The sequence below is a fragment of the Leuciscus leuciscus genome, assembly GCF_965113295.1.
Source record: "Leuciscus leuciscus genome assembly, chromosome: 3".
NCBI classification, from domain to species: domain Eukaryota; kingdom Metazoa; phylum Chordata; class Actinopteri; order Cypriniformes; family Leuciscidae; genus Leuciscus; species Leuciscus leuciscus.
The window spans coordinates 27750213-27764272 of NC_138727.1; the positions used below are offsets into that span (position 1 = coordinate 27750213).

Sequence of the window (14060 nt, forward strand, 5' to 3'; positions counted from 1 at the left end):
GTTAACTGATGAAGACACACACAATATACATCAGAGTGCCAGGAGAAAGTGCAAAAAGTGAGCCAAGAGGTGTAGAAGCAATTTATAGACAACAGGTGAGGTGGGCGTGGTCAGGTGGCAAGTGGGAAAGTATCTTGGAAAGAGCGAAATGGAGTAGAAAGGGAATGGAATGGCCGGAGTCTTTTCACTTTGTTTTTATTGTGAGTATACACAAAAATAATACACATTTAACAGAATCGATTGATGTATGAAACGTGTTTGTAATATCAAAGTCAACAGAGCAAAATTAATCTCTTTTGAACTGATAAAAAAAAAAAAAGCGAGCTGGTATCGCCGGCGATACCGCCGACCCCAGGGGGTTAAGACCAAAAAGTTCTATCTTGGTCTCATCAGACCAGAGAATCTTATTTATCACCATCTTGGAGTCCTTCAGGTGTGCTTTCATGTGTCTTGCACTGAGGAGAGGCTTCCGTCGGGCCACTCTGCCATAAAGCCCCGACTGGTGGATGGCTGCAGTGATGGTTGACTTACTACAACTTTCTCCCATCTCCCGACTGCATCTCTGGAGCTCAGCCACAGTGATCTTTGGGTTCTTCTGTAGGATTGAGTGCGAACCAAAACACAAATGAATCTTCCAGGTGATTTGTTCAAACGTAACTCCGTAACTTTACGGCCATGCAAGCTTCAAAGAGATGAGCCAAACTAAAGGAAGAACTTGTCAATGTGAGATAGCTTGGAAAAGAATGATTGGCTCAGAGATGGCACAGCTCAGTGCTCGATCAAGATAACAGCAGAGAAGCTGCTGGACTCCACACAGACACAAAACAGACCCCAGTCTCCTTAAGGACTTCTCAATGACCCAGAGTTTTAAAATCACTTCAAACCAAAGAGACTGAGACTTTGACTATAACTATACATACAATCATCCCAGAACAATTTTCGATGGACTTAAAATCAAACATCATGCAACTACATGATTATTTTTTGTGTCTACAATATGTGTGTGTCTAATATGCTTAGATCCCATATAATTCATGTAATTGTTATAACTATTAGGTGTGTGAATGAAAGTGTGTCGTGCTTCCTGTCAGCATGATCGTATGTTCTTAATTCAAAAGATGGCTTGATTGAAATTAGGGCTGTAACGATTCCTCGATTAAAGTCGAGTACTCGATTTAAAAAAATCCTCGATTGCAATTTACCCGTGTCGAGTAACCGGCAAAATACCGGAAGTGGCGCATTCCACAGACGAGAGTACATGAACCGCATTATTACACAGTTTTCTAAGGCTACGCGATATTTAACTGTTTACATCATGATATCGTGAAATCACAGAGAAGCATGACGGTTTAATTATTTACATGCGTGCAGATTGTGTTAAAAGTACCTCAGCTCTGTTCACAGTAAACGCTGCTCCACACATACTCAGTCTCTGCATATTCTGTTTGTTTAAGTTTCCAATAATGTGCATTTGGGAACGCAAAACCCCGGACGCGTGTTTCATAGTAACTGTCATCATCATTTATATGCGTGGAGCGTCTCGGGTTTCTCAAACTCCATCTTTGCGTGCTGTGAGTTTGTGTGGCTTAACGTTCATCTGCACGCAGTCTGCGCCGTTTCACAAGATTAGTAACGCAGCTCATTTATAAATCTTCGCCAACACAGGAGAATACATAAGTATGTTTCTGAATATATTCAGAAATATATTCGCAATCGCATATATTCTCATGTGCGAATTGTTGTTCATCGCGATTACAAAATAAAAGTTTAACCCTTGCACTGCTTGCATGTTTTAACGTGCACATGTTCTTTTCAAGAAATGACGGCAGCTGTTGCATTTCTATCGTACAGAAGTGACCAAATATGAAAGATTAAGTTGACATTTGAATTAAATGTTATGTTTATTAGTTATCATATATTTTACATGGTGTATTTTAACAGCGTTGTTCAATAAAACCCATATGATTACTTTTTTCATACTTTATTTGAACCAATAATTATTGCTTATTATTTGGGTAACACTACAATAAGGCTCATTAGTTAACATTAATGTATTAATCAACATGAACTAACAATGAACAATAGCTAACATTTGTTCATACAAATACAGCTGTTCATTGTTTGTTCATGTTAGTTCACTACATTAATGTTAACAAATACAACCTTTAATTTTATAATGTATTAGTAAATGTTGAAATTAACATGAACTAAGATTAATAAATGCTGTAGAAATAAATATTGTTCATTCTTAGTAACTAATGAACCATATTGTAAAGTGCTACCTATTTGTCTTTAAGTAATTTTAAAGGCTGTTGTTCACTTGGATCTATTTTTATTACCACAATTCTTTATCCGATTACTCGATTAATCGATGGAATAATCCGTAGAATACTCGATTACTAAAATAATCGATAGCTACAGCCCTAATTGAAATCTGTGTAAAATGTTTCATATTCTTATAATAGTAATAATGTCTAAACTGTGGCCTCTGTCCTCTCTGCTAGAGCTTAGAGAGTAAGGAGAGCACAGATAAGCTTGATTTATGATAAGAAGTGAAGAGAACGCCACCTCCTAAATAAAGACAGTGTCTAATTGGTCAGAACTGATCCAGGAGGCCGGACAAACATGTGAGTTTAAAATCTTAGACCCGAACAAAGCAAAGAAGAGTTCTCAACAAGGTTAGAAAAGTGCGCGAAGGGAGAAGGGAGAAGAGACCAGACAGACCAGTAACCATGTAAACGCGCAGACGAAAGAACCCAAATCAAGATCAGAATAACATGGGTTAAACAACTTCATTCAAGCCATCATCTACTCTCATCTCAATTTCCTTTCTTTTCTTAGTTTCCTTTCTTTTCCGTGGTGAGTCTCGGTTTTAATTTAAGTTTTGCGACAAAGTTTCGGTCCACGATTCGACTGCAAAGCCTGCTTTCAGCTTCAAAGACTTTCATTCAGCCGCCAGCACACCACGTGACTGGCCGCCCCAGACATCAGGCACTTGAGGACACCAGCCAACGAAGGGAAACCCCTTTTTAGCAGACAAAGGGAATCCCCAAAGCAAAGACAAGCAAGTACTGCCTCCAGACTCTTAAGCTGAACTGGTGTATTGATATAAATGTAATAACCTGTCTAAGAAACGATAGAAGGGTTAAATTAATGATTGATGGTTCGTTCCAGGTCATGTCTTATAAGTGCATATAGAAACTTGGGATTTCATCATCTCACTCTTAAAACTTATTCTTTCCTCACTTTCTTTCTTTCTGCAACTCGTATGAATGTGTGTGCGTGTGTTTGTGTTAGATATTAGTTTTATGTATTAGAATAATCAATAAAGTCTTGTTTGTATTTTAAAGAGAAGTATTACTTGTGTTATGTGCTTACGAATTTAATGTCTTAAACTTCTGATCTAAGTTACCTTGCTAACTATAGTGTTTCACTATAGTTCGGATATGTATATCCGTTGCAGAGTTGATAGTTACAGCCAGTTCAAATGAACCACGAACGAGTCATTTGCTCGGTTGTAATAAGTGACTCTTTCGAATTCCCTATAAATTAATTAATAATTCCTTTGAGCTAAATTGACAAATCACTACAAATACAAATATCTTACACTTCTTTACCTCTCTCACCAAGGCTCTTCTCCCCCGATAGCTCAGTTTTGCCGGACGGCCAGCTCTAGGAAGGGCTGGTTTCTGGTTGTCCCAAACGTCTTCCATTTAAGGATTATGGAGGCCAGTGTGCTCTTAGGAACCTTAAGTGCAGCCGAAATTTTTTTTTGTAACCTTGGCCAGATCTGTGCCTTGCCACAATTCTGTCTCTGAGCTCTTCAGGCAGTTCCTTTGACCTCATGATTCTCATTTGCTCTGACATGCATTGTGAGCTGGAAGGTCTTATATAGACAGGTGTGTGGCTTTCCTCCAATCAGTATAATCAAACACAGCTGGACTCAAATGAAGGTGTAGAACCATCTCAAGGATGATCAGAAGAAATGGACAGGAGTTAAATATATGATAGTCACAGCAAAGGGTCTGAATACTTAGGACCATGTGATATTTCAGTTTTTCTTTTTTAATAAATGTGCAAAAATGTCAACAATTCTGTGTTTTTCTGTCAATATGGGGTGCTGTGTGTACAATAATAAGGGAAAAAAATGAACTTAAATGATTTTAGCAAATGGCTGCAATATAACAAAGAGTGAAACATTTAAGGGGGTCTGAATACTTTCCGTACCCACTGTAAAATTAATAATACAGAATTTTTATCGCTTCCACATAGCCACGCGAACCGGAATTATCCCGACAACGCTTTATCTGTAGATAGGTAAAGGGAGGGGAGGGAGGCCTTCGCAGGGAAGAGCATAGTTGACATTTCAGGACTGCGCTGTCGTCGCGTCCAGGCGCAGGTCCCTCTTCAGATCTGGGTACAGCCTGGATCCGGCGGACTGCGGTAAACCTTGGGATAAACAGAGAGACTAATTAGCGTAGACGCCATTCTTCTTATGATGTAATGAGTACATCAGGATTTATGGGAAGTGTTCCCGGTTCCGGCTGACCTTAATCTATGCAGCCTAACATTGAAATATAAAAGTCTATAATGTGTTATGTGTATGCTAGGTCAAAGAGATGTGTTTTTAGTCTAGCTTTGAACTGACAGAGTGTGTCTGCTTCCCGGACAATGTTAGGAAGACTGTTCCAGAGTTTTGGTGCTAAAAAGGAAAAGGATCTACCACCGGCAGTCGATTTTGATATTCTAGGTATTATCAACTGGCCGGAATTTTGAGATCGCAATAGACGTGAAGGACTATAATGCGTTAAGAGCTCGCTCAAGTACTGCGGAGCTAAACCATTTAGTGCTTTGTAAGTAATCAGCAATATTTTAAAATGTATACAATGTTTAATAGGGAGCCAGTGCAGTGTTGACAGAACTGGGCTAATTTGGTCATACTTCCATAATAGCATTACAATAATCTAGCCTTGATGTCATGAACGCATTGACTAATTGTTCCGCATTTGTCAATGAGAGCATATGACGTAATTTAGGTATATTTTTAAGATGGAAAAATGCGGTTTTACAGATAAAAGACACGTGACTTTCAAATTAAAGATCGGTATCAAAGAGCACACCCAGGTTCCTAACCGACGACGAAGACTTGACAGAGCAGCCATCAAGTGTTAGACAGTATTCTAGATTATTACGTGAGGACGTTTTTTGTCCAATAATTAGTATCTCTGTTTTTTCAGAATTAAGTTGTAGGAAATTACTAGTCATCCAATTTTTTATATCACCTATGCATTCTGTTAATTTTGTGAATCGGTAAGTTTCGTCAGGGCGTGAAGAAATATAGAGCTGAGTATCATCAGCATAACAGTGAAAACTAATTCCATGCTTCCTAATGATATCTCCCAAGGGTAGCATGTACAGAGTGAAAAGCAACGGTCCTAGTACTGAGCCTTGTGGTACGCCATACTGAACTTGTGATCGATGAGACATTTCTTCATTTACTGCTACAAACTGATAACGGTCAGATAAGTATGATTTAAACCATGCTAATGCAATTCCACTAATGCCAACATAATTTTCGAGTCTATTTAAAAGAATGTTGTGGTCAATAGTATCAAATTCAGCACTAAGATCGAGTAACACTAATAGAGAGATACAACCACAATCAGATGATAAGAGCAAATCATTTGTAACTCTAATGAGAGCAGTCTCAGTACTATGGCACGGTCTAAATCCTGACTGAAAATCCACGCAGATATCATTTCTTTCTAAAAAGGAACATAGTTGTGAGGATACCGCCTTTTCTAGTATCTTTGACAGAAAAGGTCGATTCGAGATCGGCCTGTAATTGACTAATTCTGTACGATCAAGTTGCTTTTTTTTAACAAGCGGTTTAACCCTCTGGGGTCTGAGGGATTTTGGGGTCCTTGAGATGTTCTGACATGCCCTGACATTTGTGCTTTTTTCAGTTGCTTATAAACATATTAATGGCAAAGGTGTAATTACACTCTATTTAGCACAAACAGGGCTACCATAATATGTGAGCAACATGCATGTACATGTTTGTATTTTTGAGAGAATAATGTTTATGCATGGTTATTGAAAAAACTAAAAACTAAAGTTTCTGAAATAAGGCCACAAAACACATACTAAATATGTGACAATAAGACTTTTGACTAATGGATGTCGTTACCTAGAGTTTTTTCTTCAAAATGATGTGAAAATCATCCTGCCCTTATCATTCACATAACACAATACATTGATTTAAATCTTGTAAAACACTTTTTGTTTGTAAAGGCAATATGCGCAAGGGGCGTCAACCATTCAACAGCATCATGCATATGTAGTGGTTCACACCTGAGGAGACAATGGGGCCCGCATACTTAATGAGCCATTCATTCAGGTGTGTCACCTATAGCCACAAGAAAGAATGCAAGAGCAAAATATATATATATATATATATATGTATATATTCTACCAAATTGGTTCACAGTTGGAAGCATGTCAATTTTTTTATTTATTTTTTTCATAAATTTTGCTTGCAAATTGTATAATATCCAAGGAAAACATCTCTAGTAATTGTGCAGTTAATTCTCATACTGTATTTTCAGTTTTGGAATATGAATCCTCTCCCCAAATTTGTCAATAATAAAACACAATAAAAATTATTTAAAGAAAAGGCTTATATTTACCTTTTAAAGTTTGTTTACATCTACCTTATAAATATATTTTTTTTTATTAAAAAGGTTACAATTACAACAACAATTGAAGTGTAATCTTTCTTTGTAAAAACTAAAGTATACATTTTATCATACATATTTCAAAGTTAAGGATTCATTACTTCGAATATAGCCTACATTGACAAAACATACTATATTTAACATATTAGCAAAAATTGGCAAACAAAAGCTTATTTGAGGTGGCAGATATTTTACAGTAAAAATGTGTAATCTATCCAAAACTAATCAACGAAATGTTGTCTTTCATTTGTTTGTAACATAGGTCTTTCGTTTTTATTATAAGGAATATAAATGTTAATTTGCAGTTTAATACGTTGCTTATACAAATACATTTTATTTCAACATATTTCACTCGATTTTTACTCAGTATAGCAAAATAGTTTGCTAAAAGCAGATCATTCATTCACACACAGAAACGCAATTCAAATTTAAACCGTCTTTTTGCGAGTTGTGGTAAACAGCGCATCTCTGCCGTTCATTCATTCACACACAGACAGAAACGCGATTTTTCGAGAATGAAAAAAAAACTTACTACAGTATTCCATCCGTTACTCCTCGAAATACCAGCCCTTCTGAGGTACATTTTCCATTATTATTATTCCTCACAGCGCTGCGAGACAGTGTAAACAAGTACAATGATCTGAATAAACTTGATGTGTTTTCTCGAGCTGATATGTGGGCGTTCACAGTTTGTATGGGATCGTCTCAGTCATTTGCGTTTGAATAGCGCGCGCTCTCCGTGGGTGGGGCAGATTAAAACGTAATGAGCTGAGATGAGAACGCCTGACATCTCTCTCTTTTCATAAAGATAACATAAACAGAGAATATATTTTTTTAATATAAATTACTTCATTTAAAAGAAGCGAATTCAAGCTTCATGCCTGTGTGTCTGTATGCCTGTTTGACTGAGTATTCGCTAAGTTATGGTTCATTTTCGGACGCGTTTCAGAATGGACTTCACTGACAGAGAGAAGGCAGAACTCGCTTCGTGTTTATTTTTCTTTATTTGGCGAAAAGCACAACACTTTGTTTTTATTGTGAGTATACACAAAAATAATACACATTTAACAGAATCGATTGATTCTTGATTGTAATATCAAAGTCAACAGAGCAAAATGAATCTCTTTTGAACTGATAAAAAAAAAAAGCGAGCTGGTATCGCCGGCGATACAGCCGACCCCAGGGGGTTAATCATAGCCAGCTTAAAAGTTTTGGGTACGTATCCTAATGACAAAGATGAATTAATGATATTAAGAAGAGGATTTATGACCTCTGGAAGCATCTCTTTCAGTAGCTTAGTCGGTATAGGGTCTAACATACATGTTGTCGGTTTAGATGATTTAACGAGTTTAACGAATTCTTCCTCTTCTATAGCAATGAATGAATCAAATTTTTCCGTAGGGACACTACAATGCACTGCCTGATGTACTGTACTGTGCCCTACTGTAGTAGACGGTTGCATAGTTATAATTTTCTCCCTGATATTATCAATCTTGTAAGTGAAGAAGTTCATAAAGTCATTACTGCTGTGCTGCTTGGAAACTTCTGGGCTTGAAGCTTTATTTTTCGTTAGTTTAGCCACTGTTTCAAATAAATACCTAGGGTTTTGTTTATTTTCTTCTAATAGGGTTGAAAAATAAGCAGATCTAGAAGCTTTTAAGGCCTCTCTGTATGCAATCAATCTCTCTTAATGAAATGTGAAATACCTCTAGTTTTGTTTTCTTCCAGTTGCGCTCCATTTTTCTGGCTGCTCTCTTAAGGACCCGAGTGTGCTCGTTGTACCACTGCGTTGGACTATTTTCTTTAATCTTCTTTAAGCGCAACGGAGCAACTGTGTCTAAAGTGCTGGAAAAGAGAGAGTTAAAAGTTTCTGTCGCAATATCGAATTCTTCTAAGCTATCTGGGATGCTGAGATGATGAAACTGATCAGGAAGATAATTAATAAAGCAATCTTTAGTGGCAGAAGTGATAGGTCTAACATATTTGTAACACGGAGTCGGCTTTGCAGCCTTGGCTAAATTAAGTTTACAAGAGACCAGATAATGACCTGAGATGTCATCGCTCTGCTGCAGAATTTCAACGGCATCAACATTGATTCCGTGTGATAATATTAGATCTAGGGTATGATTACGACATTGAGTAGGTCCTGACACATGTTGTCTAACTCCAATAGAGTTAAGAATGTCTTTAAATGCCAATCCCAATGCATCTTTTTCGTTATCTACATGTATATTAAAATCACCAACAATTATGACTTTATCTGCAACCAGTACTAACTCTGATAGAAAGTCAGCAAATTCTTTGATAAAGTCTGTATGGTGCCCTGGTGGCCTGTATACAGTAGACAGCACAAATCTCAAATGTGATTTATCATTTACACTATATATTGCTATATTAAGCACCAACACTTCAAAATAATTATATTTGAAACAAGACTTCTTAGTAATTCTAAAAATATTACTATAAATTACAGCAACACCACCCCCTTTGCCTTTCAGACGAGGTTCATGTTTAAGTAAGGGATCTAATATTCAGCAACCCAAGCTTTATCATTTTCTCATTTGTATTATATCTGTTTTTTATTTGTTGAACATCAATTCAATTTTCCCCCTTAGATGGGTTTGGAAGTTTTTTGTATGTCCTAATTCGGGGAACAGACACAGTCTCTATATGATTATATCTTGGTGAAAGAGGCTCTATGTGATGGGATTTATCTGACCTGGGTGATGTGAGACAGCTAGCAGACGTTCGATTTAGCCAGTCTGTCTGCTTCCTGACCTGAGCCCCAGATTGTCATGTTTGAGCTCTAAGACTATGTGCCATATTACTAGAGAGAAGAGCAGCACCATCCCAGGAGGGATGAATACCATCTCTTTTCAACAGGTCAGGTCTGCCCCAAAAACTTTTCCAATTGTCTATGAATGCTATATTATTTTGCGGACACCACTTAGACAACCAGCCATTGAGTGAGGACAATCTACTAAGTATCTCATCACTCCTGTAAGTGTAATATGCTGAGTAAAATGTGAACAAGATTTACTGTATGTGTTCACCTGAGGTTTAATCCAGTAATCAGTTTAAATAATTATAAAATATTAATGTTGTTAAGGACGTTGAAATGTTATGTTTTGCATTAATTCATATGTTTAGTGATTTCGTATGAGGTTAAAAATGTAATGATGGCATGTTTGGGATAAGTGTATCTGATTGGTCGTGTGTGTGTGCGCGTGTGTTTACTAATAGTTGGGGAGTTCTCGCGAGACGCTTCATTCTAAGTAAAAACTCTGGATATGAAGCATCTCGTCTGACTGTTTATTGATAAACGTGCTCCCTTACAGGTATATGAAGCGTGCATTTGCACACATGTGAATATTAGTGTTACTAAATGTATTTTTGCTAGGTATTGTGTTGTATTATTGGGTGAAGTGCGATACGGGGCGAATCCAATGTAAAACGCTAGAGTTATCAGCTGGGGAGCACGCGGTTCGCGCGCAAATCGTTCATGTGTGTATGTAACGGTAGGGTGATTAAATGTATACGGTTGAATTTATATAAATTGCCCTGTTTAGTTAAAGGCCGATGTATGATCTGTGTTGTCACGTGTGTTTTATGTGAGATTGGGGCTTGTGAATATAGAGAGTGTCGCTGTTTTAGGGTGGGATGCGCACTACTTTAAGTGCACTCATTTATTCACGGTGAACTTGGGATGCGTTGATTTAAAGGGGAAGTACATACGAGCTCATGCACTTGTGTATAAAATTATATAAATAAGAGAGCTCATGCATTGTTAAGTGTAATAATTGTTCATTTATTGCCACAATTCATTCTAAGTAAAAACTCTGGATATGAAGCATCTCGTCTGACTGTTTATTGATAAACGTGCTCCCTTACAGGAGTGCTACATAAAATGGAAGGGGGCCAGAGCAAATTACAGTGTCTGGCATCATACTTGCAAGTTCACACACCTCTTTAACATTAATCTTGGTGATCTCCGACTGACGGAGTCTAACATCATTTGTGCCGACGTGAATAATAATCTTAGAGAATTTACGATTAGCATTTGCCAGCACTTTTAAATTTACTTTGATGTCAGGCGCTCTGGCTCCCGGCAAACATGTGACTATGGTGGCTGGTGTCTCTGTTTTCACGTTCTGTGTAATAGAATCGCCAATAACTAGGGCACATTCAACAGGATTCACAGTGGGTGTATCACTGAGAGGGGAGAATCTATTCGAAGTTGTAATCAGAACGGAAGGGCGGTGTTTTCAGCGTCTCACCGTCACCCAATTGCCCTGCTGCATGGGCTCTACTTCAGCCGGAACCGAACAATGTAAAGAGTTCACTAAGCTAGTCGCATCCAAAGCAGTATCTAAAACCCTTGCACTCTTAAAATGAATCTCGATTAAAGCTTGGATCCGTGTCTCTAGTTCTGAAATCTTCTCCGTCAGCTTTACTATCTGCCTGCATTTATCACATTTAAATCCTGTGCTGACAGAAGGATATGCTAAACATGTTGCATGAGGTGCAAGTAACAATAAGAGGAGAAGATGACATGACTTACCGTGTTTGTTGGCTGATCTTACTCACCTAAGTTGTTTGATGGACTTGTAAAAGGCGCGAGCGCGCGTGAGAAAAAAATATAAATAAATAAAGAGCACACAGATGGCACGCTAACAGGCTAGCGAATTACTAGCGTGTTGTGCTAGCAATAACGATTTAGATTGAAGCTAGCGATGTCAGGTTAATGTGTGACGTTGAGTAAGTTATATTTAGCAGTATAAACAACAAGGAATGATAGTAAATAATGATGCAAAACAGAAAGATATACGAAGCTTTCAGAAGCACACCAACGCAACAACTGCAGCAGGAGCAACGAGGCAGCTGCCAATCCACCAATCCTGATAAGTTGATGGCAGAGCACCTGTACCCCTCCTTTCGTGGCAACTGTAGCGACACCAGCTCAAAATGAGGGGAATGGACAATTATTGATTATTATTATTATTATTATTAATAAGCAATAACTGATAATACTGGTGATCACTTACACACTTTAAATCACCCAAAAAGGGAATACAAAGCCCATGTAGTTGGATCTCTATATATAAACAATTAACCACAACGAATTACAATTAATTAGGAATATACAGATGGGCTATATATCAACATTTTGTGAATGACTACAAAATTAAGGTCTCATTGGATAGTTCGTTTGTCCGCCAAACGAATCATGCGACTCTCTTATCTGATAAACTCTCAAGGAAGGTCATTCTCTTGGCCACAAGAATAATTTCTCTTGTTTACCAGATTAATTCGTAGGTCACTCACAAATTCTAGAGCTCGTAGCTAAGATCAAACACATTAAAGAGGCTTGGCTACGTGAGCAGCAACAGAGACAAGAAAGCGTATAATGGGATTTTTAATAAATTAAACTATATAAGTAACGTTACAACTACATCAAACACAAGAATACATACATGAACAATAAATGAAGGTAAATAAGGAAAGAAAGGAAGAAACAGATTACAGAATAGCAAATAAATCACAACAACTACCTTTGAGAACCAGCAAAAGAATCAAAATCACCTTAAGCAGGGAAATATAATACGCATTTAAAATCTTGGTAAGAGATTAAATACTTGCATTGAAACTTTGTGGCTGAAACGGTTCGGCGCGTGTGCTTGTCCCTCTAGTTGCATGTCCGTTCGGCTGAAGCGTTCTTTGGTTCTTCAGGAGCTCGCGTCGTCGAGGGAGATTCAAACGGTTCACTTGTGAGTTGCTAGAAACTTGCTTTAAGGTTCGTTTCACTCGTAGATGTAACTGAATGAACACGAGACTAGCTAAAACAAGAAGAGTCGGAGGTACGACTTCCAAAAACAAAGTGAAAGTAAAACAAAAACGGAGAGGAGAAGAGACGAGACTCGTACAAGGACGACAAGGCTAAAGCAGGAACAAGAAAGCGAAGACAAAAAGCAAAAAGCACTGTGCGTGTCCGCTTTTTGAAGGTTTCCAACTACACTCCCTCTGTGGAGTTTTAGGCCAATTGGAACGCGACATTCCGAGCGGGAAAAATTTCCTTTGTCTTAAACTCCCAGGTTAATTTGCATGTTTTATGGCAGTGTTAGGATTTGTCAGTTCTACTTTAAACGACGGTAAACACAGTAGAATACATTTTATCATAACCTAATGCATACATTTTTCTTAAGCACACTGAGAGGTTTACGTGGATACCAAATTTTATGTTTCGAAGGTACACGTCGAGATACATTCTTATTCGGTAAAATAAGTATTAAAAGTTCAACTAACAAGCTAGGAACAAGGTTAACCCAAAATGTGATGTATATTAGCAAATGGGAATGAAGGTTGGACTTTAGAGAATCCAAACACGGCACACATATGATTTTAGTTTAGCAAAATCTGAAACATCAACCCAATAGAGTTTACAAGAATACAAAAGCTACATCACGTAAAAGAAAAATCATGAGATGGGAAAATTAAATCCATGTTTACACATTTCTCAAGTGGTTATATATATATATATGAAGAGTTCAGATGCAAAAGCCTCTAAATGCCATCTGAAGTTTTCTTATAGAATGATCATTTTTATCAAGCTTGTATATTTAAGTTCAGTAATTTCACTTAAAAGACAATTAATAGGTTTATTATTAAGCCATTTAAGTGAAATTATTGAATTTAAATATACGAGCTTGATAAAAATGATCATTATATAAGAAAATTTCAGATGGCATTTAGAGGCTTTTGCATCTGAACTCTTCATATATATATATAGAATACATAAGATTGCAGGGTCTATTTCTCTTCCTTTACAAGAATGTAAGTGAGTTGTGGTTCTCTGGAAATTCCGCTTGGGGGTCGTAAAGCCCCTTATCAAACTGACAAGGGGGAAGGTCTGGTTACAGGACAATATTGGGGAACATTCTTAAAATACACACTTAGAATTCAAAGCTACACACTAGAGAATCACACTATAGAATAAAACAAAAACGAATCAAACATGCATGCTTTAATATGTCATCTACAGATTCTGAATTAAATCCAAAGGGATGTTTGCGTGTGTGTGTGTGTGTGTGTGTGTGTGTGTGTGTGTGTGTGTGTGTGTGTGTGTGTGTGTGTGTGTGTGTGTGTGTGTGTGTGGAGATCTCCTGGCCACCTGGGTTTCTGGCTTGGAGAGAGAGAGGTGTGAGCAGATAAGAATCTCTTTGAAAACATCTCCTTGAGTTCTGAGATGTTTTCTGTTAAGCATCACTCGGTAACAAACGTGTCAAAAGAGATCAATTCAGTCCAGGCGCAATGCTGTAATTTAAA

The 14060-nt window shown here is 37.5% G+C and overlaps 1 long non-coding RNA gene across 1 annotated transcript in view; it reads left to right on the top strand.

Annotated features, from left to right (window-relative positions):
• LOC309495676 overlaps nt 1–9221 on the top strand; it is a 352025-nt gene extending 342804 nt beyond the window's left edge. The window contains exon 3 of the long non-coding RNA XR_014204783.1: nt 8881–9221. This is a non-coding gene — a long non-coding RNA (uncharacterized lncRNA). The remainder of the gene's footprint in view (nt 1–8880) is intronic.
• Nucleotides 9222–14060: the final 4839 nt, after the last annotated feature.